Source organism: Euprymna scolopes, chromosome 10, assembly GCF_053919585.1.
Source record: "Euprymna scolopes isolate OS-2025 chromosome 10, ASM5391958v1, whole genome shotgun sequence".
Classification (NCBI taxonomy): Eukaryota; Metazoa; Mollusca; class Cephalopoda; order Sepiida; family Sepiolidae; genus Euprymna; species Euprymna scolopes.
In genome coordinates this window covers 781,891-802,882 of record NC_136491.1, presented here as the reverse complement: position 1 = coordinate 802,882, position 20,992 = coordinate 781,891, and the positions used below count along the sequence as shown (strand labels likewise).

The following is a 20,992-nucleotide window of genomic DNA, read 5'->3' as shown; positions in this document are numbered from 1 at the left end:
AAATCTATCCAAAGTAATTTACATTCAAAGCTGCTTTTTATGTTGGATCTAAAAATCACAAATGTTATGGTGTGTGTATAGAAAATTTCCTTCCAAAACGCAGGTCAACCAATAACTTTTCAAATCAGAGGTCAAAAAATTTGCTTTACTGGTTTTAAAACAAAGGGGAAAAGGTACTTCTGTTATTAACAACATTAGAGTTGCCATGGTTTCTGCAAATGTTTAGATGTTTAGAAACTAATGGAATATCGATGTTAATCGAAAGCCAATAAACTGTTTAAATATTATACTTTTAAATTCTTACAAACATTTATTTAATACTAGCAGGTCGCCTGTTTGTAAAATACGCTTAAATATAATATTTTCATCAATGCAGATTTCGTATTTATTACTATACTAGCATTTCAGCCCGGCGTTGCCTGGGTGTTTGGATGTGTATGTTGAGCACAAAAAAAAAAAAAAAAAAAAAAAAAAAAAAGGTAGTAGTAGGAAGGCAGGCTCGAACCCGTACCACAAAGGAGGAAAAGAACGGGGTAAAACCTAACATTTATGCTGTTATGACCACCGCCAAACCGGAAGCGGCATTTTTAAAAATTAAGGCTAGACAATCTAAAGGAGAGGATAGCTTTAAAAAATATCAGCAAAAAAAGTGACCCCCTCCCCTGTAGAAAAGTGCCTAGTTGAAGGGGAAGATATTAATGTTTTTAGCCAATTTTTCGATATTTGTTGTATGAAAGGTCGAACTTTAAAATGATACTGATCTTGGTAAAATCCGTCGCTTCTATTGAAAGTTTAAGGCAGACATGCAAACAGACATACATACATACATTTATATATTCGGAACTAAAAATTTTCGACCCAAACTGATGAAAAAGCTTGCCCTATCTCTGAATACCCTTTATGTAAAATTTCAAATGTTTAGATCACAAATTTGGAAGAGACCACAGAGGTCAATTTTTTTTTTTACTTTGACCTCTATTATGACCCCTTAACATTTATTGTTTTGGACTCAAATCAAGTTATTAAGTTAGATCCATGTCCAAGGAAACTATATCTAAAATTTCGAGTGTGTAGACCCAAAATTGTCAGAGGAGTTTGGTAGAGTTCTCAAAGGTCAAATCGTGGAACTTTGACCCCTTAATCGCAAAATTTCTGGCCAAAAACCGATCACGAAGATTTTCCCAAATCTCAGTACCCTGTATATCAAATTTCGAGTCTGTAGACTAAAAATTGACAGAGTTATTGCGTAGGGAAATGTACACAGACACACACACAGACACGTTCACTTCTATATATATATATATATATATATATATATATATATATATATAGATTATATTGGACCCAATATATAGTAATGATTCGGTGCACCACCGGTGAGACTCAAAACCAAAACGTTTAGCTTATGATTTACTTTTTCCTTTGATGTTAATGCCTGAGCTATGAAGATGTTTGTTGCAAGGATAAAAATTCAAACATAAACTGATAGCTATTACGTTATGCATACATATTCATAATACTATCATTCGACCTTCACCTGACAAATTCCATTTTTTTTTTTTTTTCTAATTTTCACACATTTGCACCAATTTTCCCCTGCTAAAACCCAAATATAAAGTTTTGCATGGATTCAAATACCCTATATATTAAGTTTCATGTCTGTAAACCAAAAACTGACAGGAGTTTGGTAGCCAAAATTATTTAAATAAATATATATATATATATATGTATACCTAAATATATATAGAAAGTGGTTTGTATTTGCTATAACCTTTTTACGCAAATATTACACAAGTATAAATCATGTGGAATATCTGCATTAATATAATTACATGTAATAGTCAACTAAAGATGATCATCCGATAAGAAAACCTGAGAAGAACTAATAGGAATTAATTAAAATGAAGGTTTAAAAGTATATGCAAATTATCTAGATCTTCTGCAGATGAATGCAATTCCATGACCCATATAACAAAGTTGTATTTTCTTTTTAAATAGGAAAAAAAAAAAAACCTAAATTTACAGGAGTAAAGATTTTTTAAAATTTATATTTAAAAAAAAAAAAACAAATAAATAATAATTAAATGGATTGGGCATAAGATTAAATTCCAAAGAAAGTGGTTTAAACAAAATAATTTTGATGTAATGTAATACAACTGAGAAAATAAATAATAAAATTTGTTTCTTTTTAATTTAATAATGACTAGCGGGACCTGTAGAAATTCCACAGCAGCACCTTTCATATGTAATATACTGGGCATTCTGTGGGCGTCCAGCATGAATGAAGACACCATCATCATATTCTAGCCTATTTGTTAAAACTGTATCGCCCCCCCCTACTAAAATAATAACTTTGATATATTGCCTAGGCTGATTTTTTCATTACAAGCACATCAATCAATTAACTCACATTTCATCATTTTTCATATTTCTTGGATGTATTACTAATTTCGAAAATAATTTCCTATAATTTTAACCCACATTATCGCCCCCCATCCTTACTAAAATAATAACTTTGATATATTGTCTGGAATGATTATTTCATTAGAAACACACCAATCAATTAACTCACATTTCGTTTTTCATAATTCTTGGATATGTTACTAATTTTGACAATCATTTTTCATAATTTAAACCCACATTATCGCCCCTCTTACTAAAATAATAACTGATATATTGCCTAGGCTAATTATTTCATTATAAAACACATCAATCAATTCTGGGTATTCTCATAGTATATATGTTCTACCTATTTTATTCAATCCTGACGCTGCGTATTCCACCTATCTCATTGGATGCCAGGCGAAATTGGGTATTCTGCTACTATATATTTTCCACCTATTTCATTCAATCCTGGGCGACGCTGGGTAATCTGCTAGTATATATTTTCACTTATCTCATCCAATCCCAAAACTGACTTCATGTCCGACACCCTAAATTAAAAATATACATAAAATAAAGTAATGTTTAAATCGTAAATTGTTTTAGCCATTTTTGGGACTGACTTCATATCCCCCACCCCACTGTTAAAAATATACATGAAATAAAGTAACGTTTAAAACGTAAACTGTTTCAGCCATTTCCAAGACTGTAAAAAATATACATTAAATAAAACGTAATGTCTAAAAACGTAAATGGTTGCAGCCATTTCTGGACTTCATACCCCCCACCCCACTGTGAAAAATGTACATGAAATAAAGTAATGTTTAATGCGTAACTGGAACTGATTTCATATCCCCCATCCCACTGTTAAAAATATACTTGAAATAAAGTAATGTTTAAATCAAACTGTTTCAGCAGCTTTTCGAAATTAATACATAAAAACATTAACATGATTAGGGATTAGGCAACCATTACTTCAATATGAATTTTTGAGTGTAGTATCAGTCTCAGCATTCCAGTGACTTTAATTCCCCCTTCCTTAAAAGTTTCTGCAATTACTGTCATGAGGACATTAAGGACGAAAATATGAACTCAGGATTACTTAATATATTTACATGATTTTTGGAATGTTACAAATAAGCCCCTAGCGCATACTGATCCATTTACCTGAATTTTGGAATCAGCAGTACACCCATGTGATTTTTGGAATATGACGTCTTATGTCAATGTAGTACATCATAAAAAAAAAGATGTATATAATAAATATACATCTTTTTTTAACAGAAAATAATGACGTCATCACCGGAAGTAAACACATCAGACTATCATCCCCACACTACTCAAAAAGAAGGAGGAAATTGTGCCTGGGATCTCATTAAACTCTCACCAAATCCATTAATTCATAATCTATATATTAATACGATAGTATGTGTTCATAAATATCAACCAATGAAATTTGCCGGAAAGCGTGACACGCAAAAGAACACATACACTATCATATTAATACATAGATTAATATAGATTAATACTAGAAATGTCTTACTGGAAGTAAACAGATCGTTCGTATCTATTTAATGGAGTTGTTCTTTTAGCAGTCACTATTTACAAAATGTGTTACTTTACTTGATTCAACAGCAAATGTCAAGTTTTCAAATGTTTTCTATTTATTTATGTCAATCACTATATGAATAAGAACGTAATATTAAAGTGTTAATCTATATATCTATAAAAGTGAACGTGTCTGTATCTGTTTACATTTCCCTACTCAATAACTCAATTTTAAGTCTACAGACACGAAATTTGATATACAGGGTACCGAGCTTTGGACAAAATCTTTGTGATCGGTTTTCGGACAGAAATTTGGCTGTTAAGGGGTCGAAGTTCAACATTTTGACCTTTGAGAACTCTACCAAACTCCTCTGGCAATTTTGGGTCTAAACACTTGAAATTTTAGATATAGGTTCCTTAGACATAGATCTAACTTAATAACTTGATTAGAGCCCAAAACAAATGTTAAGGGGTCATAATAGGGGTCAAAGTTTTTTAAAAAATTGACCTCTGCGGTCTCTACCAAATTACTCAGACAATTTCTGGTCTAAACATTTGAAATTTTACATAAAGGGTATTCAAAGATAGGGCAAGCTTTTTAATCGGTTTGGGTTGAAAATTTTTAATTACCAATATATAAATGTATGTATGTATGTATGTACGCTTGCATGTCTGCCTAAAACTTTCGACAGAGGCGACGGATTTTACCAAGATCAGTATCGTTTTAAAGTTCGACTTTTTCAGACAACTAATATAAAAAAATTGGCTAAAAACATTAATATCTACACCTTCAACTGGCCACTTTTCTACGGGGGGGAGGGGGTCGCTTTTTCACCGATATTTTTGCAAGTCATCCTCTCTTTTCGATTGTCTAGCCTTAATTTAAACATAAGTCACTTCCACGTTTGGCGGTGGTCGTAACAGACAATGACGTCAGGGTTTCCCCCCCCCCCGTTCTTTTCCTCCTTCGCAGTACGGGTTCGAGCCTGCCTTCCTACTACTATTTTTTTTTTTTTTTGCTCAACAGACACATCCAAAAACCCAGGCAACGCAGGGCTGAAATGCTAGTTAGTAATGAATGAAAGAATGTAGTAATATTATTTACTTTTAGCAGTAATATTTGCTGCTGAAAGCAAGAATGGCTTCAATTTTAAATTTGCTCTGAATATGAAGATGGCTCCTTTCCAAAATAAATATTCTGAGCAAGATGAAAATTTTTTTTGGAAAGAATAAAAAAAAACATGGTGCCACAAAACCATAACACATGACTATTCATAAAGAAATATTTGATTTGTCAGATGCAATGCTATTGTAGTCTAACTTTGAAAATCTGATAGACTTATGCGTGTTTATATCCAACAGGTCTTATTTACTTCTATCTTAACTACATTGTAAAATAGTCAGGATTTTTTTTTATTTTGCATAAAACTAAGTAGTTAATATGTTATAAGAAGGAAACAAAATACAAACCAATTAATGTATTTTTTCCAAGTAAGGAGTTTCACCATTAAATAGCCTGAAAAGGTTCGATATACCATTAAACAAATAGGTAGTGCCTTTCAGCATTAAATCACTTAGAAAAGGATTTATATGCCCTAAAACATATGAAGCAGACTAAGCAATGAACAATTTATATGAGACAGGTGGGCACAGAAAGAGGGACGGAGACAGAGAGAGACGGATGGGTACAGAGAGAGGGACGGAGAGAGAGAGAGACGGGAGGGGTACAGAGAGAGAGAGAGAGAGACGGGAGGGGTACAGAGAGAGAGAGAGACGGGAGGGGTACAGAGAGAGAGAGAGAGAGACGGGAGGGGTACAGAGAGAGAGAGAGAGAGACGGGAGGGGTACAGAGAGAGAGAGAGAGAGAGACGAGAGGGTACAGAGAGAGAGAGACGAGAGGGTACAGAGAGAGAGAGACGAGAGGGTACAGAGAGAGAGAGAGAGACGAGAGGGTACAGAGAGAGAGAGAGAGACGAGAGGGTACAGAGAGAGAGAGAGAGACGAGAGGGTACAGAGAGAGAGAGAGAGACGAGAGGGTACAGAGAGAGAGAGAGAGACGAGAGGGTACAGAGAGAGAGAGAGAGACGAGAGGGTACAGAGAGAGAGAGAGACGAGAGGGTACAGAGAGAGAGAGAGACGAGAGGGTACAGAGAGAGAGAGAGACGAGAGGGTACAGAGAGAGAGAGACGAGAGGGTACAGAGAGAGAGAGACGAGAGGGTACAGAGAGAGAGAGACGAGAGGGTACAGACAGAGAGAGAAAGAGAGACGGGAGGGTACAGACAGAGAGAGAAAGAGAGACGGGAGGGTACAGACAGAGAGAGAAAGAGAGACGGGAGGGTACAGACAGAGAGAGAAAGAGAGACGGGAGGGTACAGACAGAGAGAGAAAGAGAGACGGGAGGGTACAGACAGAGAGAGAAAGAGAGACGGGAGGGTACAGACAGAGAGAGAAAGAGAGACGGGAGGGTACAGACAGAGAGAGAAAGAGAGACGGGAGGGTACAGAAAGAGAGAGAAAGAGAGACGGGAGGGTACAGAAAGAGAGAGAAAGAGAGACGGGAGGGTACAGAAAGAGAGAGAAAGAGAGACGGGAGGGTACAGAAAGAGAGAGAAAGAGAGACGGGAGGGTACAGAAAGAGAGAGAAAGAGAGACGGGAGGGTACAGAAAGAGAGAGAAAGAGAGACGGGAGGGTACAGACAGAGAGAGAAAGAGAGACGGGAGGGTACAGAGAGAGAGAGAAAGAGAGACGGGAGGGTACAGAGAGAGAGAGAAAGAGAGACGGGAGGGTACAGAGAGAGAGAGAAAGAGAGACGGGAGGGTACAGACAGAGAGAGAGAAAGAGAGACGGGAGGGTACAGAGAGAGAGAGAGAAAGAGAGACGGGAGGGTACAGAGAGAGAGAGAGAAAGAGAGACGGGAGGGTACAGAGAGAGAGAGAAAGAGAGACGGGAGGGTACAGAGAGAGAGAAAGAGAGACGGGAGGGTACAGAGAGAGAGAGAAAGAGAGACGGGAGGGTACAGAGAGAGAGAGAAAGAGAGACGGGAGGGTACAGAGAGAGAGAGAAAGAGAGACGGGAGGGTACAGAGAGAGAGAGAAAGAGAGACGGGAGGGTACAGAGAGAGAGAGAAAGAGAGACGGGAGGGTACAGAGAGAGAGAGAAAGAGAGACGGGAGGGTACAGAGAGAGAGAGAGAAAGAGAGACGGGAGGGTACAGAGAGAGAGAGAGAGACGAGAGGGTACAGAGAGAGAGAGAGAGACGAGAGGGTACAGAGAGAGAGAGAGAGACGAGAGGGTACAGAGAGAGAGAGAGAGACGAGAGGGTACAGAGAGAGAGAGAGAGACGAGAGGGTACAGAGAGAGAGAGACGAGAGGGTACAGAGAGAGAGAGACGAGAGGGTACAGAGAGAGAGAGAGAGACGAGAGGGTACAGAGAGAGAGAGAGACGAGAGGGTACAGAGAGAGAGAGACGAGAGGGTACAGAGAGAGAGAGACGAGAGGGTACAGAGAGAGAGAGACGAGAGGGTACAGAGAGAGAGAGACGAGAGGGTACAGACAGAGAGAGAAAGAGAGACGGGAGGGTACAGACAGAGAGAGAAAGAGAGACGGGAGGGTACAGACAGAGAGAGAAAGAGAGACGGGAGGGTACAGACAGAGAGAGAAAGAGAGACGGGAGGGTACAGACAGAGAGAGAAAGAGAGACGGGAGGGTACAGACAGAGAGAGAAAGAGAGACGGGAGGGTACAGACAGAGAGAGAAAGAGAGACGGGAGGGTTCAGACAGAGAGAGAAAGAGAGACGGGAGGGTACAGACAGAGAGAGAAAGAGAGACGGGAGGGTACAGACAGAGAGAGAAAGAGAGACGGGAGGGTACAGAAAGAGAGAGAAAGAGAGACGGGAGGGTACAGAAAGAGAGAGAAAGAGAGACGGGAGGGTACAGAAAGAGAGAGAAAGAGAGACGGGAGGGTACAGACAGAGAGAGAAAGAGAGACGGGAGGGTACAGAGAGAGAGAGAAAGAGAGACGGGAGGGTACAGAGAGAGAGAGAAAGAGAGACGGGAGGGTACAGAGAGAGAGAGAAAGAGAGACGGGAGGGTACAGAGAGAGAGAAAGAGAGACGGGAGGGTACAGAGAGAGAGAGAGAAAGAGAGACGGGAGGGTACAGAGAGAGAGAGAAAGAGAGACGGGAGGGTACAGAGAGAGAGAGAGAAAGAGAGACGGGAGGGTACAGAGAGAGAGAGAAAGAGAGACGGGAGGGTACAGAGAGAGAGAGAAAGAGAGACGGGAGGGTACAGAGAGAGAGAGAAAGAGAGACGGGAGGGTACAGAGAGAGAGAGAAAGAGAGACGGGAGGGTACAGAGAGAGAGAGAAAGAGAGACGGGAGGGTACAGAGAGAGAGAGAAAGAGAGACGGGAGGGTACAGAGAGAGAGAGAAAGAGAGACGGGAGGGTACAGAGAGAGAGAGAGAAAGAGAGACGGGAGGGTACAGAGAGAGAGAGAGAAAGAGAGACGGGAGGGTACAGAGAGAGAGAGAAAGAGAGACGGGAGGGTACAGAGAGAGAGAGAAAGAGAGACGGGAGGGTACAGAGAGAGAGAGAAAGAGAGACGGGAGGGTACAGAGAGAGAGAGAAAGAGAGACGGGAGGGTACAGAGAGAGAGAGAAAGAGAGACGGGAGGGTACAGAGAGAGAGAGAAAGAGAGACGGGAGGGTACAGAGAGAGAGAGAAAGAGAGACGGGAGGGTACAGAGAGAGAGAGAAAGAGAGACGGGAGGGTACAGAGAGAGAGAGAAAGAGAGACGGGAGGGTACAGAGAGAGAGAGATACGGGAGGGTACAGAGAGAGAGAGAGATACGGGAGGGTACAGAGAGAGAGAGAGATACGGGAGGGTACAGAGAGAGAGAGATACGGGAGGGTACAGAGAGAGAGAGATACGGGAGGGTACAGAGAGAGAGAGATACGGGAGGGTACAGAGAGAGAGAGATACGGGAGGGTACAGAGAGAGAGAGATACGGGAGGGTACAGAGAGAGAGAGATACGGGAGGGTACAGAGAGAGAGAGATACGGGAGGGTACAGAGAGAGAGAGATACGGGAGGGTACAGAGAGAGAGAGATACGGGAGGGTACAGAGAGAGAGAGATACGGGAGGTTACAGAGAGAGAGAGAGATACGGGAGGTTACAGAGAGAGAGAGATACGGGAGGTTACAGAGAGAGAGAGAGAGAGAGATACGGGAGGGTACAGAGAGAGAGAGAGATACTGAATGTAATAAATCAAGAATGATTCTTATCTAATGTTACAAGAACCTTTGACAAGAGCTGGAAGTCTTTTTGTGCTGCTTTTTGGCCAGTATCTTATAAAGCATTTTTTTTTTATTGATTAAACAATTTGACATCAAATTTCTAGGTTTAGTGAAAGAGAAACTAAATAAAATATAGATATCGACAGCAAAAAAAAAAAAAAGAAAATATATACATATTTTCTGGAAATAGAACAAAGATATGGAAATGTCAAAAAGGAAACGTGTAAGAGTAGAATCCAAGTTATTTGCGTTGTCTTGATTTGTGCATCAGGAAATAAATGTAGACATTTCACCTGGAGAAAAAACGGAAATGAAATGCGATTTCTATTTCAAGCTTGTCAAGAATAATCTTTCATTAATTTGTCGAATTGGAAAAAAATGGAAAACTGAAAAGTGACAAGTAATTTCCGTTCAAGTGAAAATATTTTTTGAAATAGGAATAATTACAAACGAAACGATGAGGTGATTTTGTTTTTAATTTTTTTATTTCGATGAAAATCAGTTAAAATTTCTCGGAGTAAAAAGGATTTGGCCTTTGAACACTTTAATCTCATTATTAAAATAAGATTCCCGATTATGTGTATTAATTACTAAGGTACACGTCCAAGTGTTGCCTGTGAGAAAAGTGAGGACTAAAACCTCCTGTTCCAAGCATTTAACCTGATGTTATGTTTCTTTCATGATTTCTGTAAATAATAATTCCCAAGTTATAAGTAAAACCAGTAAAATGGCGTCTTTGCTGTTGAAGGATGTTCAGCAGCAACATAAACATCATCGGTCAGGGTTCTTAATTTCATAAAATTATATGAAGTATTAAAAACATGGATATTTCTATAGAAATATATTTTCTTATAATATATACCAATCCTTATTTAAGAAGCTCACTGTAATTAGAGAGCAATATATATATATATATATATATATATATATATATATATAATTATTACTATAATTATTTGTTATCTACAGACACTAGTATTTGAGCCTTTCAGGAATCATCAAGGCAGGGAGTCACAATTGCCGCCAATTGTGAGATTTTAATCTGACCACGAAGCCATATCTGACTATTAGTAAGGAACAAACTGCTTGGCCAGTGTTAACCGCAATGAGAATAAAGTTGAAATTAACATTTATAAACTGCAAATATCATTTAAGATATATATATATATATATATATATATATATATATATATATATATATATATATATATATATATAAAGTAAAGTGATTTTCAATTTAAAAATTAAAAAAAATTTTTTTAAATTTAAAAATCAAATTTTAATTAAATTAAAAATCAGTTTCATAAGAAGGAACAACAACAAAGTCAATTATCTGTACGATCGTTTCGGAAATCCGTGCTTTTTATTTGTGGTATACATGAAGTTATGTAGAACAATTATATATAGTTTTTTTGGTAAGCACGGTCTCGTCATCAGCAAATTTAGGAGGATTTTTATTGAATTTAAAAGACACCATAAATAAACCTAGCATTAAAAGTAAGGCAGATGAATCTGAAAAAATTGAAATAAAAGGTTTGGATTTAAAATTTATAAGAAAATTAATATAGGTTATAGATAGAAATGAGTAGAAAAAATATATATTTTTTGAATTTACATAATAAATTTGATTTAAAAATATATAGAGATAGTTACCTTTTAGTTTTTCTTTTTTTGAAATCAGGAACTGTGTTTAAAGTAGTCATTTAGATGTTTGCTATAGCTTTTTATTTTATTGAATGATGAATTTTAAAAGGGTGACGCTCGTGCAGTAAATTGTTTCCGTTAGCGTATTTTGATTTAAAGACGCTACAGTTAATATATATAGAGAGAATATTTATTTTGCAAGTTTTTAAGGGGAGATAATTGTCATGTATTATTGACTTTATTTATTATTTGATTTACGGGTCTAAGAGAGGTAATTGGTCTAACTTTATTTAAAAAAAAAAAAAAAAAAAATTGTAATCTATTTTTACTAATGAGTAATTTTTAATGATTTAAGGTGGTTTATATTTATTAAATTTAAACCAACGTTTATGATTACATGTCAGAAGCTCGTGTCTTGAATTTACTAGTTTGGTTGTATTTTTTATATCTTCATATTTTAAAATTTTTAGGGTTTCTTTTGTACATAGTGCACAAAATTTATCTCCTGGTTTATATGATTTGCAAGTCTCAATTATTTCCCATTTTAAGTTGAAATTTAAAATTTTTTTTTTAAATTTTTAAATTGAAAATCACTTTACTTAATATTGAATTAGCTCTAGGACATTTAACTATCGAGCTTATTATATATCTAAATTACAACGAGCATTTCCTGTATTTTAATTAAACTAGTAATTTCACTGTTACATTAAAATACACTTAGCTCTTTAGACTATTATTCTAATCTCCTTTAAATATATATATATATATATGAATTATGAATTATGAAACTATGATGATACTCCCGTTGATTTCGATGTCCGTCACAACAACTAAGTTGTTTGGAAATCAACATGGATGATTTGTTTATAGTGGTGAAGGCTTTGTGCAGAACCAACCACATTTTGGGTACAAATGCTAATCTAAGTCAGTGCAATGGTTGTCATAAAACAGAGCAGGCAGTAGGCCTCAGGTTTTACATCAGTGTTCCTTCTCCTAGATGCAGGTCTTAAGGAAGACTGGGGTTGCATCTCTCCCAGTGGATTAAACATTCCTCCACATATCAATCTGGAAGTTTCTAAATCCCGGTGCGGTACATATAGCACCTACCATTCCCAAATATTCACCCATGTGGTACTGGCCAGGCTCATCATTGCTTAACTTCAGTGATCTAGCAAGAAATGGTGTTTCAACATGATTATACCATAAATGAAAATATATGAGAATTAAGGTACAGAGAGGCTTTCATCCTTGTAGATAGGCACGACCAAAATGGAAGGAGGGAGTAAGTATTTTTTGATGGAGTTTCTCTTTAAAAATTTACCAAAAATTAAGTAATTATCCAATTAATACGAAATTTTCACCGATTATTAAGTGAAGAACGAACTTTATGATCATGTGCTTTTTTTTTTTTTTTTTTTTTAAATAATCGATATTTATATATATCTTTTTGCCTACAACCCCATCCCTTTATTTGTGGGTACAAATATGCTTAAACCAATCAGTCGAAACTGAACAAAATGTATTGTGGGGAGGGTGAGGATTGTAAATAAAAGGAAAAACACTGCACACGTATCAGATTTTAAGGTTGAAAATCCGAATTTTGACTGTTTAATTTTTCATCTTTTGTTTTGAAGTGTGAAATTTGTTGAATATGTTTATTATCTTTCAGATTAGCAAAAATAAATAAAATAAATAAATTTTCATTATTTTTATGATAAACACTACTTTAAATCTTTGAAAAATAAATAATAATTTTCTTTTAGTGGGCCCAATATTGCCAATATACTATTATATAAGAAATGCTTTGAAGAATCGATACAAAAAAAAAAAAAAAAAAAAAAAAAAAAAAAATCGATAAATAACTGCGCATTTTGCTAAAAATACGATAATTTCTTTTACCAATTTTTTGTTATGTTATTTTTTTCATCTACAGAAGACCATACGTGCTAAAACAGTTCTGTATTTACAAACAGTTGTTAAATACCCCCGGTTTCCCAAAATTATGAATTTATTTTGTCTTGTAAAACCTTCCATAATTTCTTAAAAATTAATGTAAAATTTTGGATTTCGCCACAAGAAATCTATATGATGATATAAAAGGAACAATTATTTGAAATTCAGGTACTTATGTTGTAATATTTTTGCAGATTCTTATAGCAAATCATCCTAAATTTTATTTAGACAAAAAAAAAAAAAAAAAAAATTGAATTGTTCATCCATCAATACAAAAAAATGGCAGTGAATGGTGTGTTTTTTTAATTTTAAATTCTATTAAAAATAGAAAGTTTCATATTGTTCTGCTTTTCTTATAAAATTCAGGCTTTTCTCTTTTTGGGAAAAAATATTGCTGAAGAATAATGGATTTTAATAGATTTTAATTCATTTAAAAAACAAAACAAATGTGGTTGTGCTTGTAGAGAATGCATGCAATCCGTGTCACAAAGAGAACCTCTGTACAAGTCTTTTTTTTTTTTCACGGTCTTCTTTTTTTTTGAGGAGAGAGCTAATGCACAATCTAAATGAATGAAAACGGTTGTTTATAAATATGCCAACTCGTGAACGGTTCTGAAACTTTTTTTTGTATTTATAAAAAGTATGGCATACATAAAAACTAAAGTCAACACTGATATTTGTAGGATATACCTAATCTTTACTGAAGAATAGTGTAAACAAATGGATGTTGTATAAAAATAAATGAAATGAATTGAAAAATTAAAAAAGTGTCTTCAGATCAGAGATATAAAAATTTTTTTAAGGTGATTGAGCTTATAACAAAAATTAGTGTTGATCCATTTAATGCTTTGGTTTGTTAATGAATTTTTAATTAAGAAATTCCAAGTAAGCGAAGTTAGGAGCAAAATGTGATTTTTTTATGGCAAATTTTCTTTTTGTATGATAGATTCAACAGAGTTGAAAATAAAATAAAGGTTATGATCATCATATTGTATGAATCCAAAAATTATATTGTTAGCATTGGCTTCCCTGATATTTTTTTCATCAGAATTCTTTCTAGAAAGACATTATGGATTACAGGAGGGATCATTTAAAGGTTGCCAACATCTTAAGTGAAAGTGATTTCAGGGGAACGAACTGGATTCGAACTGAGGACACCAAGGTTGTCAGTCCATGTCATTAACCACTAAACCATCGTTCACCGCCGCATAAATATAGGTGAAATTAAGTAATTCTAAAGTCAAAGTCAAATTATAATCATATTCGGTTTAATGACAATTTTAAATGTGATGGACGGTTTTCAGAAATAAACTTCTAAAATAACCTATCTCTGGCCAGGTCTTTATTCTTCTTTCTTTCAAGACCGTCGTTACTACTTTCTCCAATGTTTTCTTAAACTTTTTTTCCTGCCAGCTGGCTTTGCTACTTTAATTATTCTCTGTCTACTAATCTAATAACTGTCACTCATGTTTTCAAGGTGACCATACGAATGAAATCTCTTGCTCTGCACACATCTTCCTATAGGTTTAATTTTTCTATGCTAGGTTGGTGCAAAAATAATATCGCTTTCTCACATGTTACTTTTACATATGATTTCTGAATCAATTCATTGATATATATAGCCATGCTATGCATCATTTTGAAGCGCGTTTTTTGCTCTATCGAATCATATTATTTGTTACCATTCTCAATCTCTTTATTGAAGCCATCCTTGCAAAACCACACGAGAAGTTGCTGTTGAACTCTAGGTTGACCACTCAACAGTCGTTCGCCATTTAAAGCAAATAGGGAAGTAAAACAAGTTGGATAAAAAGGTGCCACATGAATTGAACGATAATAAAAAAGTTGTCGTTTTGAGGTGTCTTCTTTGCTCCTTCTACGCAACAAAAACAACCCATTTCTCAAGTAGATTGTGACGTGTTATAACAACCGGCGATATTTGAACATTGGTTGAATGCTGGAGAAGCTCCACAACACTTCCCGAAGCTGAAATTGCACCAAAAAAAGGTTATGGTGACTGTTTGGTAGTCTGTGGTTGGTCTAATCCATCACCACTTCTTGAATCCAGGCGAAACGAATACGGCATGCCGACAAATTGACAAAATGCACCAGAAGCACCAGCGGATGTGTCAGAGATTGGTCAATATGAAGGGACCAATTTCCCTCTATGACAATGTTCGCCCGCATGTTGCTCAACTGACCCTGCAGAAGGTGAACGAATTGGGCTACGAGACTGCCTTATCAGCTATATTCACCAGACCTCTCCCCACCGATTATCACTTTTTCAAGCATCTCAACAACTTTGTGCACGAAAAATGCTTCAAAAGCCGAGATGATGCTGAATCAGCCTTCAATGACTTGGTTTCCAGAACTTCGGATTTCTATGCTAATGGGATAAATAAACGTGATTATTGTTGGCAAAAATGTGTTGATTCTAATGATTCTTATTTCAATTAAAAAAGTTTATTATGAAAGGTATTATGATCTTTTGAAGTCGAACGTCAAAAACGACATTTTTTCACCAACTTATTATCAGAAATGTGTACGCAGTAGGTTGATATACAAGTGAAACCTGGTAAGTGAGAGTTAACAAAATGTGGAAAAAGCAACAAAGGAGAGAGAGAGAGAGAGAGAGCGACAAAGGAGAAAGAGAGAGAGAGCGACAAAGGAGAGAGAGAGAGAGAGAGAGCGACAAAGGAGAGAGAGAGAGAGAGAGAGCGACAAAGGAGAGAGAGAGAGAGAGAGAGCGACAAAGGAGAAAGAGAGAGAGAGCGACAAAGGAGAGAGAGAGAGAGAGAGCGACAAAGGAGAAAGAGAGAGAGAGCGACAAAGGAGAGAGAGAGAGCGACAAAGGAGAGAGAGAGAGCGACAAAGGAGAAAGAGAGAGCGACAAAGGAGAAAGAGAGAGAGAGAGAGAGCGACAAAGGAGAAAGAGAGAGAGAGAGAGAGAGAGAGAGAGCGACAAAGGAGAGAGAGAGAGAGAGAGAGCGACAAAGGAGAGAGAGAGAGAGAGAGCGACAAAGGAGAGAGAGAGAGCGACAAAGGAGAGAGAGAGAGAGCGACAAAGGAGAGAGAGAGAGAGCGACAAAGGAGAAAGAGAGAGAGCGACAAAGGAGAGAGAGAGAGAGAGAGAGAGAGAGAGCGACAAAGGAGAGAGAGAGAGAGCGACAAAGGAGAAAGAGAGAGAGCGACAAAGGAGAGAGAGAGAGAGAGAGAGAGAGAGAGAGAGAGAGAGAGAGAGAGAGAGAGCGACAAAGGAGAGAGAGAGAGAGAGAGAGAGAGAGAGCGACAAAGGAGAGAGAGAGAGAGAGAGCGACAAAGGAGAGAGAGAGAGAGAGAGCGACAAAGGAGAGAGAGAGAGAGAGCGACAAAGGAGAGAGAGAGAGAGAGAGCGACAAAGGAGAGAGAGCGACAAAGGAGAGAGAGAGAGAGAGCGACAAAGGAGAGAGAGAGCGACAAAGGAGAGAGAGAGAGAGAGCGACAAAGGAGAGAGAGAGAGAGAGCGACAAAGGAGAGAGAGAGAGAGAGCGACAAAGGAGAGAGAGAGAGAGAGCGACAAAGGAGAGAGAGAGAGAGAGCGACAAAGGAGAGAGAGAGAGAGAGAGCGACAAAGGAGAGAGAGAGAGAGAGCGACAAAGGAGAGAGAGAGAGAGCGACAAAGGAGAGAGAGAGAGAGAGCGACAAAGGAGAGAGAGAGAGAGCGACAAAGGAGAGAGAGAGAGAGAGAGCGACAAAGGAGAGAGAGAGAGAGAGCGACAAAGGAGAGAGAGAGAGAGAGCGACAAAGGAGAGAGAGAGAGAGAGCGACAAAGGAGAGAGAGAGAGAGAGAGCGACAAAGGAGATAGAGAGAGAGAGAGCGACAAAGGAGAGAGAGAGAGAGAGAGCGACAAAGGAGAGAGAGAGAGAGAGAGCGACAAAGGAGAGAGAGAGAGAGAGAGCGACAAAGGAGAGAGAGAGAGAGAGAGAGAGAGCGACAAAGGAGAGAGAGAGAGAGAGCGACAAAGGAGAGAGAGAGAGAGCGACAAAGGAGAGAGAGAGAGAGAGCGACAAAGGAGAGAGAGAGAGAGAGCGACAAAGGAGAGAGAGAGAGACAAAGGAGAGAGAGAGAGAGAGAGCGACAAAGGAGAGAGAGAGAGAGAGAGCGACAAAGGAGAGAGAGAGAGCGACAAAGGAGAGAGAGAGAGCGACAAAGGAGAGAGAGAGAGCGACAAAGGAGAGAGAGAGAGAGAGAGAGAGCGACAAAGGAGAGAGAGAGAGAGAGAGAGCGACAAAGGAGAGAGAGAGAGAGAGAGAGCGACAAAGGAGAGAGAGAGAGAGAGAGAGCGACAAAGGAGAGAGAGAGAGAGAGAGAGCGACAAAGGAGAGAGAGAGAGAGAGAGCGACAAAGGAGAGAGAGAGAGAGAGAGAGAGAGAGAGAGAGAGCGACAAAGGAGAGAGAGAGAGAGAGCGACAAAGGAGAGAGAGAGAGAGAGCGACAAAGGAGAGAGAGAGAGAGCGACAAAGGAGAGAGAGAGAGAGCGACAAAGGAGAGAGAGAGAGAGCGACAAAGGAGAGAGAGAGAGAGCGACAAAGGAGAGAGAGAGAGAGCGACAAAGGAGAGAGAGAGAGAGCGACAAAGGAGAGAGAGAGAGAGCGACAAAGGAGAGAGAGAGAGAGCGACAAAGGAGAGAGAGAGAGAGCGACAAAGGAGAGAGAGAGAGAGCGACAAAGGAGAGAGAGAGAGAGCGACAAAGGAGAGAGAGAGAGAGAGAGCGACAAAGGAGAGAGAGAGAGAGAGAGCGACAAAGGAGAGAGAGAGAGAGAGAGCGACAAAGGAGAGAGAGAGAGAGAGCGACAAAGGATAGAGAGAGAGAGAGAGCGACAAAGGGGAGAGAGAGAGAGAGAGCGACAAAGGGGAGAGAGAGAGAGAGAGCGACAAAGGGGAGAGAGAGAGAGAGAGCGACAAAGGGGAGAGAGAGAGAGAGAGCGACAAAGGGGAGAGAGAGAGAAAAAGCGACAAAGGGGAGAGAGAGAGAAAAAGCGACAAAGGGGAGAGAGAGAGAAAAAGCGACAAAGGGGAGAGAGAGAGAAAAAGCGACAAAGGGGAGAGAGAGAGAAAAAGCGACAAAGGGGAGAGAGAGAGAAAAAGCGACAAAGGGGAGAGAGAGAGAAAAAGCGACAAAGGGGAGAGAGAGAGAAAAAGCGACAAAGGGGAGAGAGAGAGAAAAAGCGACAAAGGGGAGAGAGAGAGAAAAAGCGACAAAGGGGAGAGAGAGAGAAAAAGCGACAAAGGGGAGAGAGAGAGAAAAAGCGACAAAGGGGAGAGAGAGAGAAAAAGCGACAAAGGGGAGAGAGAGAGAAAAAGCGACAAAGGGGAGAGAGAGAGAAAAAGCGACAAAGGGGAGAGAGAGAGAAAAAGCGACAAAGGGGAGAGAGAGAGAAAAAGCGACAAAGGGGAGAGAGAGAGAAAAAGCGACAAAGGGGAGAGAGAGAGAGAAAAAGCGACAAAGGGGAGAGAGAGAGAGAAAAAGCGACAAAGGGGAGAGAGAGAGAGAAAAAGCGACAAAGGGGAGAGGGAGAGAAAAAGCGACAAAGGGGAGAGGGAGAAAAAGCGACAAAGGGGAGAGGGAGAAAAAGCGACAAAGGGGAGAGGGAGAAAAAGCGACAAAGGGGAGAGAGAGAAAAAGCGACAAAGGGGAGAGAGAGAAAAAGCGACAAAGGGGAGTGAGAGAAAAAGCGACAAAGGGGAGTGAGAGGGCGCGCGACAAAGGGGAGTGAGAGGGCGCGCGACAAAGGGGAGTGAGAGGGCGCGCGACAAAGGGGAGTGAGAGGGCGCGCGACAAAGGGGAGTGAGAGGGCGCGCGACAAAGGGGAGTGAGAGGGCGCGCGACAAAGGGGAGTGAGAGGGCGCGCGACAAAGGGGAGTGAGAGGGCGCGCGACAAAGGGGAGTGAGAGGGCGCGCGACAAAGGGGAGTGAGAGGGCGCGCGACAAAGGGGAGTGAGAGGGCGCGCGACAAAGGGGAGTGAGAGGGCGCGCGACAAAGGGGAGTGAGAGGGCGCGCGACAAAGGGGAGTGAGAGGGCGCGCGACAAAGGGGAGTGAGAGGGCGCGCGACAAAGGGGAGTGAGAGGGCGCGCGACAAAGGGGAGTGAGAGAGCGCGACAAAGAGGAGTGAGAGAGCGCGACAAAGAGGAGTGAGAGAGCGCGACAAAGGGGAGTGAGAGAGCGTGACAAAAGGAAGTGAGAGTGTGACAAAAGGAAGTGAGAGTGTGACAAAGGGGAGTGAGAGTGTGACAAAGGGGAGTGAGAGTGTGACAAAGGGGAGTGAGTGTGTGAAAAAGGGGAGTGAGTGTTTGACAAAAGGGAGATCAACGGTTTAACTGTTGGCTAGAATTCTTCAGGTCATTTATTTACTGCATAATAATATAACATCACACACATTGGTTGTGTCTTAGCTACACTAATTTAGTCAATTTGTCAACTTCTTTATCATCACTTGTGGTTTTTCTAGAAAGTATAAAATTGTCATTTACCACTCATCCTGGACTGTTTTCCTTTGTTACCATAACTACAGCACATGCAAAATGTTTAGAAATCTACTTAAAAGTATTTGTTGTCAACTGGGGAATCGAAATTTACTGTCAGTTGCTTTTTCAATTGTCCTTCACCGCTTCCATATTGTTACTATGACTACAACAGTCAAAACAATAAACATGCCAAGAGGTCTCTTTAAAAGTCAGCTGCTTTGTCAACTGGCAGAATATCGTTAGTTGTCTTTTTAAACTCGTTAAATACTTTCCTAATGATCGTGCCAACAGAAGACTTATACTAATTTGCAAATCTAACAGACATTTCTGTATCATTAATTTAATCTACTCCAACCAGTACTGTCCAGCGATGACAGATCAAATTCAAAAAATTTGTAATCTATTGCAAATATTAATTTTTTTTAAAAGTAATTTCAGCCATTTTGCAGTGCCATGACGCAACCTATACTCGATTCATATGCATCACCGTTAAAAGTCCGACTCCGACTCCGACTCCTAGCATTCCAAGAATGCTGACTCAGACTAACTCCTTTGATGACTCCTAACTCTTCAACCCCTATGTGGAAATCTATTTTACAGATCCATATACCAGCCTCCCACACTTATTCAGCAAGCATTTTATCAATACTTTTCATGTATATAATTGTTTACGTTTAACATTCACTTGTATGATAATATACTTTTTTTTAACTTTTTTTTATTTTATTGCATTTTCACCCCAAACAAGGCACAGTGCCACTTTGTTGTAGGGGGCGATTATCAGGGACATAAGCATCAGGGGTACTGTGTAGGAAGTTGGGCAACAAGATGTCGGTTCATGTTACACTTGAACTTCTGCATGTCAGTACAGTTGGGGATGCAGGGACCTGGAAGGGAATTCCAAAGTCTAGCTGTTCTGGGGAAGAAACTACTGGAGTAGAAGGCTCTCTTACATCTAGGGATCTCTACTGTGAAGGGGTGGGATTGTACTGCTTGTCGGGTTTATCGGGGGTATTTACGTCGAAAAGGCACAAGTGCTTGCAGTGCGTCAGAGCATTCATCGTTAAAGTACTTGTAGAACAGGCAGAGGGATGCAACATTTTGTCGATATGACAGAGGCTGAAGCTTAGATGACAGTTCAGGACCTATCAGATTGGCGACTCTCTTTTGAACCTTGTCTAGGAGTGAGAGACTAATAGCAGATGCACCAGCCCAAATATGACAACAATATTCCATACATGAGTGAATGGTAGCCTTATAGAGGTATAGGATACTTTCAGGCGTTAATAGCTTTTTAGCATAGTAGAGAACCCACCTTCTTTGCAGCGGTCCTGGCAATGTTCTCAATGTAATTGTTCCAACTCATGTTTCCTGTGAACATTAGGGTGAGGAGTTTAAAAGATGTACTTTCAGATAAAAAGTCACTGGCCATTGCTATTGGCGGTAGAGAAGGTTTCTTGTAATTATTGAAGGAAAAAAGTTTAGTCTTGGCAGCATTGAAGGTGACCATCCATTTTTGTCTCCATTCCACTACGGATCGGAGGTCTTCCTCTAGTGTTTCTGCCATTTCTTTAGATATGTGTTCATTTGTTTTCCTGTCGTTTTCATACTAGATGATCTGAAAATCACCCCTTCTCATGTGCATGCTATCATAAAAAATCTTG

General features: G+C 39.1%; 1 protein-coding gene across 17 annotated transcripts in view; it reads right to left on the bottom strand.

Annotated features, from left to right (window-relative positions):
• The window catches only part of LOC145285776 (ralBP1-associated Eps domain-containing protein 1-like), a 309,459-nt gene that overhangs the window by 246,156 nt on the left and 42,311 nt on the right, over positions 1-20,992 (bottom strand). Inside the window, exon 1 of one of the 17 annotated variants that reach the window (XM_080134133.1) lies at positions 19,335-19,359. The exons of the other annotated variants lie outside the window; for them this stretch is intronic. The gene's annotated coding sequence lies outside the window, so the exon portion shown is untranslated. Of the gene's footprint in view, positions 1-19,334; positions 19,360-20,992 lie in introns of those variants that run through there. 17 annotated transcript variants of the gene reach the window in all.